This window comes from Aethalodelphis obliquidens, unplaced genomic scaffold, assembly GCF_003676395.1.
Source record: "Aethalodelphis obliquidens isolate GAN/ISIS:26980383/991018 unplaced genomic scaffold, ASM367639v1 scaffold130, whole genome shotgun sequence".
NCBI lineage: Eukaryota > Metazoa > Chordata > Mammalia > Artiodactyla > Delphinidae > Aethalodelphis > Aethalodelphis obliquidens.
In genome coordinates, this window is record NW_020838074.1 from 376877 (window position 1) to 384661 (window position 7785).

The 7785-nt window shown below is 44.0% G+C and overlaps 1 long non-coding RNA gene across 1 annotated transcript in view; it reads left to right on the forward strand.

Moving 5' to 3' along the window:
• The window catches only part of LOC113616065 (uncharacterized), an 8621-nt gene extending 1243 nt beyond the window's left edge, over nucleotides 1-7378 (forward strand). The window contains exons 2-3 of the long non-coding RNA XR_003431211.1: nucleotides 3227-3400; nucleotides 7227-7378. This is a non-coding gene — a long non-coding RNA (uncharacterized LOC113616065). The remainder of the gene's footprint in view (nucleotides 1-3226; nucleotides 3401-7226) is intronic.
• The last annotated feature ends 407 nt before the right edge of the window (nucleotides 7379-7785 follow it).

Below are 7785 nucleotides of genomic sequence, written 5' to 3' on the forward strand. Positions count from 1 at the left end.
AGTGGCTGTATCAATTTACATTCCCACCAACAGTGCAAGAGGGTTCCCTTTTCTTCACACCCTCTCCAGCATTTATTGTTTGTAGATTTTTTGATGATGGCCATTCTGACTGGTGTGAGATGATATCTCATTGTAGTTTTGATTTGCATTTCTCTAATGATTAATCATGTTGAGCATCCTTTCATGTGTTTGTTGGCAAACTGTATATCTTCTTTGGAAAATGTCTATTTAGGTCTTCTGCCCATTTTTGGATTGGGTTGTTTGTTTTTTTTGTTATTGAGCTGCATAAGCTGCTTGTAAATTTTGAGGATTAATCCTTTGTCAGTTGCTTCATTTGCAAATATTTTCTCCCATTCTGAGGGTTGTCTTTTGGTCTTGTTTATGGTTTCCTCTGCTGTGCAAAAGCTTTGAAGTTTCTTTAGGTCCCACTTGTTTATTTTTGTTTTTATTTCCATTTTTCTAGGAGGTGGGTCAAAAAGGATCTTGCTGTGATTTATGTCATAGAGTGTTCTGCCTATGTTTTCCTCTAAGAGTTTGATAGCGTCTGGCCTTACAGTTAGGTCTTTAATCCATTTTGAGTTTATTTTTGTGTATGGTGTTAGGGAGTGTTCTAATCTCATTCTTTCATATGTAACTGTCCAGTTTTCCCAGTACCACTTATTGAAGAGTCTGTCTTTTCTCCATTGTATATTCTTGCCTCCTTTATAAAAAATAAGGTGACTATATGTGCGTGGGTTTATCTCTGGGCTTTCTATCCTGTTCCATTGATCTATCTTTCTGTTTTTGTGCCAGTACCATACTGTCTTGATTACTGTAGCTTTGTAGTATAGTCTGAAGTCAGGGAGCCTGATTCCTCCAGCTCCGTTTTTCTTTCTCAAGGTTGCTTTGGTTACTCGGGGTCTTTTGTGTTTCCATACAAATTGTGAAATTTTTTCTAGTTCTGTGAAAAATGCCATTGGTAGTTTGATAGGGATTGCATTGAATCTGTAGATTGCTTTGGATAGTAGAGTCATTTTCACAATGTTGATTCTTCCAATCCAAGAACATGGTATATCTCTCCATCTGTTTGTGTCATCTTTAATTTCTTTCATCAGTGTCTTATAGTTTTCTGCATACAGGTCTTTTAACGCCTTATGTAGGTTTATTCCTAGGTATTTTTTCTTTTTGTTGCAGTGGTAAATGGGAGTGTTTCCTTAATTTCACTTTCAGATTTTTCATCATTACTGAATAGGAATGCAAGAGATTTCTGTGCATTTATTTTGTCTCCTGCTACTTTACCAAATTCATTGATTAGCTCTAGTAGTTTTCTGGTAGCATCTTTAGGATTCTCTATGTATAGTATCATGTCATCTGCAAACAGTGACAGCTTTACGTCTTCATTTCCGATTTGGATTCCTTTTATTTCTTTTTCTTCCCTGATTGCTGTGGCTAAAACTTCCAAAACTATGTTGAATAAGAGTGGTGAGAGTGGACAACTTTGTGTTGTTCCTGATCTTACGGGAAATGGTTTCAGTTTTTCACCATTGAGAATGATGTTGGCTGTGGGTTTGTCATATATGGCCTTTATTATGTGGAGGTAAGTTCCCTCTATGCCTACTTTTTGGATGGTTTTTTATCATAAATGGGTGTTGAATTTTTTCAAAAGCTTTTTCTGCATCTATTGAAATGATCATATGGTTTTTCTCCTTCAATTTGTTAATATGGTTTATCACATTGATTGATTTGTGTATATTGAAGAATCCTTGCATTCCTGGGATAAACCCCACTTGATCATGGTGTGTGATCCGTTTAATGTGCTGTTGGATTCTGTTTACTAGTATTTTGTTGAGGATTTTTACATCTATGTTCATCAGTGATATTGGCCTGTCGTTTTCTTCCTTTGTGACATCGTTGTCTGATTTTGGTGTCATGGTGATGGTGGCCTCGTAGAATGAGTTTGGAAGTGTTTGAGAAGGAGAGGTGTTAGCTCTTCTCTAAATGTTTGAAAGAATTCTCCTGTGAAGCCATCTGGTCCTGGGCTTTTGTTTGTTGGAAGATTTTTAATCACAGTCTCAATTTCAGTGCTTGTGATTGGTCTCTTTATATTTTCTATTTCTTCCTGGTTCAGTCTTGAAACGTTGTGCTTTTCTAAGAATTTTTCCATTCTTCCAGGTTGTCCATTTTATTGGCATATAGTGGCAGGTGGATTCTTAACCACTGCACCACCAGGGAAGTCCCCCACTTTCTTCACCTTTTTTTTTTTTAATTATTTTATTTATTTATTTTGGCTGCATTGGGTCTTCATTGCTGCGTGCGGGCTTTCTGTAGTTGCAGCGAGTGTTGGCTACTCTTCGTTGCGGTGCACAGGCTTCTCATTGTGGTGGCCTCCCTTTGTTGCGGAGCATGGGCTCTAGGCACGTGGGCTTCAGTAGTTGTGGCATGCAGGCTCAGTAGTTGTGGCGCACAGGCTTAGCTGCTCTGTGGCATGTGGGATCCTCCTAGACCAGGGCTCGAACCCATGTCCCCTGCATTGGCAGGCGGATTCTTAACCACTGTGCCACCAGGGAAGTCCCTTCTTCACCTTTTATTTCCTTTTTATTCACCTGTTTCTCAGACCACGTGACCTTCTAGACCTTCTATTATTCTGCTTATTTTTTCTCTAGAAAGGCTCCAGTTTGAGTAGCTGTTAGAGCATATTGAAACTATTTCTTCCCTTTTTCTGGGCACTGTTGTTTTATTAATACAGCCAAAGATTGCCTTTGTTTTTCTGGCAGTTACATCACACCAATGATTCACATTGATTTATTTTTTAAATGTAGTTTTTTCCTCTTCTTTTTTCTTTTACATGAATTTTATACTTGTTTTCTCCATCTTGTGCTCTCCAGCGATGTTGTTGTTTTTGTTTTAACCCAAATTCCAGGCTTTACATTTTTTTCCCATTGAATATTATGATGGTTTTGGCCCATCTTTTCATTCTGTTGAAATCTTGCTGTTTTTGCTTCTGTCCCAGTTTGGGATCATTTCCAAATTCAATAAGCCTAGTTTCTGTCTTAATGCAAATCAGTAATTTTAAAAAGTCATATTCATTCATATTCTAGAGCCCTACCCATAATACGAAAAATCTTTCTTTATTGATATTAACTTTTTTGCTGATTGCTCCGGCAGTCAGAGGCATCGGTGCTTAGGCCAGGTGTTTTCATCATGTCTAAAAGCATTTTCCGACAGACTTTTGTCACCTACCTTTTAGAAATCCGGATATACTGTGGCATTCCTCCCACCTGCCAGTCTGATAACCTGATCTGAAGATCCTGAGATGAGCTCGGTTTGGCTTTAGAGCATCCAAGTTGACGTAAGCTCCGTGCAGTCTTTGCTAAGTGCCTACAGATCTCACGTCACTTGATCCTCAGCGTATTCATGCAAAGTAAGTACTGCTCTCCCTGTTTGCAGATGAAGTCATTGGGGCACCAAGACAATGCGCTGTATGATGACCACTCTGTACTGAGTGCTCACTGTGTGCACACGTCATTTGATGTTCAAAAAAAAAAACGCCTGAGCTAGGTAGTATCACCCCCTTTTACAAATGAGGAAACAGCCTCAAAGAGGGGCATACGTACTGTGGAAATGTTCAAAGAACAGGGTCCCAGAAAGCCCTGAGCATGCCACTTCAGCAACCTGAGACCCAGGACCTTTATAGGTTTTGGCCAGCTGGCAGGTTGCCGGGCTCTGGGGATTCCTCAGCTGCTGTATCCACCAGGCCTCCCCAGCCAAGTTTCCTTCTGGCAAGAGCATCTGTTTTCCAGTTTACATGGGAGCCTCCGGACTTTGCTCTGAAATGCCCGTCTGTTGAAAACCAAGGCTTCATTTGCCAGGTGGGGCTGGGGTGGCTAGAAATGACCTGCCACCTTAGTGTGTAATTTAGAAAAGGCACCTGCCCCACAGCCTCAGAATCAAAGAGCAGGGCAGAATCCCACGAGCACCATCATTCTGCCGTCTCCCTTCCCCGGCTCACTGCAGGGTGGGAGCCCTGCCAGGGAACTGTCATAAAATGCTGGAAAGGGATGATGGAAAGCCTGGCCGAGAATGAAGTCTTTTTTCCCCTGTTCACTCTGCTTTGCTGCTTTCTCAGCTTCTTATTTTGCCTTTGATCTTCTAGGTTTTCTCCCTTTTTAAAATTCAGTGTAACTCATTTATTGAATGTATATTATGGGCCGGGTGCTCTATGGCCTGCTGAGCACAAAAGATGAAGAAGACAAAACCTCTGCCTTTATGAGCTCATGTTATAAAGATTACATGTAATCCTGGGGAGGCATACAAAAGGCTCTTTTTCCCTCTGAAGGTATTTTAGTAAAAACAAAGTTGTTCATAACTGCAAGCGAGGTAGGCAGTGAGGAGCCATTAAAAGATTTGGGCTAGGAGAATGGCCATGGTCAGATCCGCAGATTACATGAATCACTCATGTGGTGAAGAGTAGAAAGCAGAGAGAAAGGCAATACAACAACTATACTTCTCTTGTTTGCAGACCACCTGGCCTCCTGGGTTGGCTCTGCCCAAGCCAGAGTCCTGTGCTGGATGGGTCATTGCTCTGACTCAGAGGGAAGCTCCCCTGTCCTCTATGACTTGTGCTGGCCCAAGGAGGGATAGGTAGGCAGAGGCCCTTTGCCTTCGCAAGGAATTCTCCACGGCTCCTACATGGCAGAACTCCGAGAGATACAATTCCCATCATAGCTTACGTGAGTGGAGCCCCCTAAAATTCTGCAGGCACAACCGGCAACCACCAAACACTGTCCTGGGGCAGGCCAGGAACACTGCATACAGCCTGTGGCTTCTACACACCATGATCTCTCTCTCTCTCTTCCCTACCCCTCTCTCTTCCTTCACTGCCTCTCCCTCTCTCCTGGTTCCAGGAGACCTCCATGCTTAAAAGCAGAGAGCAGCACACTGGCACAGATTACGTGCTATCCTGTGGTGTGCTTTTTCAGGGCATTCACATGCCTTCCCTGCCTTTTCATAGATGTCTGATGTCCCTTTAATAAGTTCTGCCTTCAGTGATGAGTCTTTACACATGAATACTTCTGGTAGAGGCAATGCATTGCCTTAAATCTATACTAGGGAATAAATAACTGATAACAGATTTTGCTACGGAAGCAGCCGTGGGAAAACACTGCAAAGTCAAAAGGACGCATTATGGGACAATGCCAGAGAGGAGAATGTGGAGAAAGGAAAGGCCTGGTCCGTGCTTTACCACCTAGCCTAGAAATGAGGTGTAAGGACTCATTCTTGATTATTAAAGATGCACAGAAGCTGGTTCAGTAAAGACTGGGAGACAGCACTCCAGGCAGAAGCCTAGAGATGGTAAAGCTGTGGTGAGTTACTGGGAAATGCAAGCAAAGCTGGAGCACGGGGGTTACAATAGACAGAAGAGAAGGGGACGTAGCATGGAGGTCCAGAGGTGAGAATGGTGGGCAGATCACCCCAGGCCTGTGTACTGTGCTGGGAGTTTGGATTTTGAGCCAAAGGCTGTGGGAGGGAGACCCCAAAATTGCTGTAAGCAAGGGAGTGAAATAATAAAACTGGAGCTCTGGTAGATGGTCCTGGCAAGTAGAATGGGTTGGAGGGTCAGACTAAAGTAGGGAGACCTGTTTGGAGGCTGTTGTTGAAATCCAGGTATGAGATGGGAAGGCTCTGATGAAGGTAGTGGCATAGAGAGAGAGGGGTGGCTAGGAGATTCAGAAAGAGGTAGAAATAAGAGGACTCGGTGACTCTCTAGATATGGGGGACAGAGTAGGGTGAAAGTATTAAGAACTCTTGGTTGTAAGTAATAAAGCAATTTTATACAGATTAATCAAAGAAAAGGGGTGAGGAAGGGGACTTTATTATAAGGATATAGGATTGTCTCACAGAACCCAAGGGCTCCAGTGTCACTGGGGTCATTAAGGACTTCTCCACACAAAAGACATAAGGTGTCCAGGTCATAGTTACATGAAGAGAGTGTGAGGCTTTCTCCTTCTCAGGCCCAACTCCAAATGCCCTGGGAAGGGACTCTGGTGCAACATGCATCAGGTGCCCAGTCCTGAACTGATCACCTAAGGTGTGTGTGCAGGGGGTCAGGTCACTGTGTAGAAGTGGGAAGAAGGGCAGGTCCCAGGGAGGGACTAATAGACCAGGCAAATAGACAGGTACCCACTGTATTCTAGCCCATGGCTGGCTGGCTCTCTGTCTCCCCTCTGCTTCCAAGACGCACTTACTTAACATAAATTAATCATCTTAGAGAAAAGAAAAATGTATCCCCAGAGGAGACAAGCCAAAGTAGTATCTAGGAATGACAACTCTTCTATGTGTCCACATCTCCAGGTGATACCTTTTCCAGCATGGCTTGAATCTAGTCCAGATGTGACTTCTCACCATCCTACAGCCCCCAGATTCAATGATAAATTTAAGCTGGTATATGTGTGCACAGTAGCTCTCGGCTCAGTGTAGACATTTCACTTGGTAGATTAGCCGCTGAAAATGGTAATCCGTACAGTTGCTTTTGAGGATACTCCCTTCTGTTCACTGGGGTGCATGAACGTCATTTAATTTTTTTTTTTTTTTTTTTTGCGGTACGCGGGCCTCTCACTGCTGCGGCCTCTTCCGTTGCGGAGCACAGGCTCTGGACGCGCAGGCCCAGCGGCCATGGCTCACGGACCCAGCCGCTCCGCGGCATGTGGGATCCTCCCGGACCGGGGCACGAACCCGTGTCCCCTGCATCGGCAGGCGGACTCTCAACCACTGCACCACCAGGGAAGCCCGAACGTTATTTAATTTTAGCCATGTCAGGCAGCCTGGAGCCGTGCAGGAGCCTGAGCTTCAGGTCAGACAGACGGTCTGTGGAATCCAGGATTTACCACACTTACTGTGGACTTTGGGAAAGTCACTTCACCTCTGTGAGCCTCGGTCTCCTCATTCTAACCTGGGAGTCACGTAAGCATCCTCTACTGCTTACTATGCACTCACCACGTGTTCCTTGTTTGACCCGGGCAGGAATGAACTCCAGCCCCAATTCTAAGGCTAAAAATCATGGGGACTATCAAGGTCACAGAAGGTTTACTGAAAGGGTAAGTCTTAGATCTGGCATCGAGAGGAAAGCCAGACACTGACACAAAGGTGAAGGTTTGCTTGTAAGCAGGAGAGATGATTCTAGTCTGAGATTTGTCGGGGCTTTAGAACCACAGACCTGGGCTCAAATCTTTTTTTTTTTTTTTGTACAGAATGTTCACAGCAGCTTTATTTACAATAGCTGAAGACTGAAAATGACTCATATTTCATCAACAAGAAACTTCCTGGTGGCGCAGTGGTTAAGAATCTGCCTGCCAATGCAGGGGACAGGGGTTTGAGCCCTGGTCTGGGAAGATCCCACATGCCCCGGAGCAACTAAGCCCGTGCACCACAACTACTGAGCCTGTGCTCTAGAGCCCAAGAGCCGCAACTACTGAACCTGCGTGCCACAACTACTGAAGCCTACGCACCTAGAGCCTGTGCTCTGCACCAAGAAGCCTGCGCACCACAACAAAGAGTAGCCCTTACTCGCCACAGCTAGAGAAAGCCCACGTGCGGCAATGAAGACTCAGTGCAGCCAAAAATAAATTAATTAATTTAAAAAAATAAAGGATATGGGTTTAAAAAAAGAAAAGAAAAGAAAAGAAAATGGATAGACACACTGTGGTACATCCATACAGCGTAATACCACTCTGCTGAGTAGTATACAAATTCTGTGAAACATGCTACCCATCCAGGTACCAACATGGATAAACCTCAAAAACTTTATGC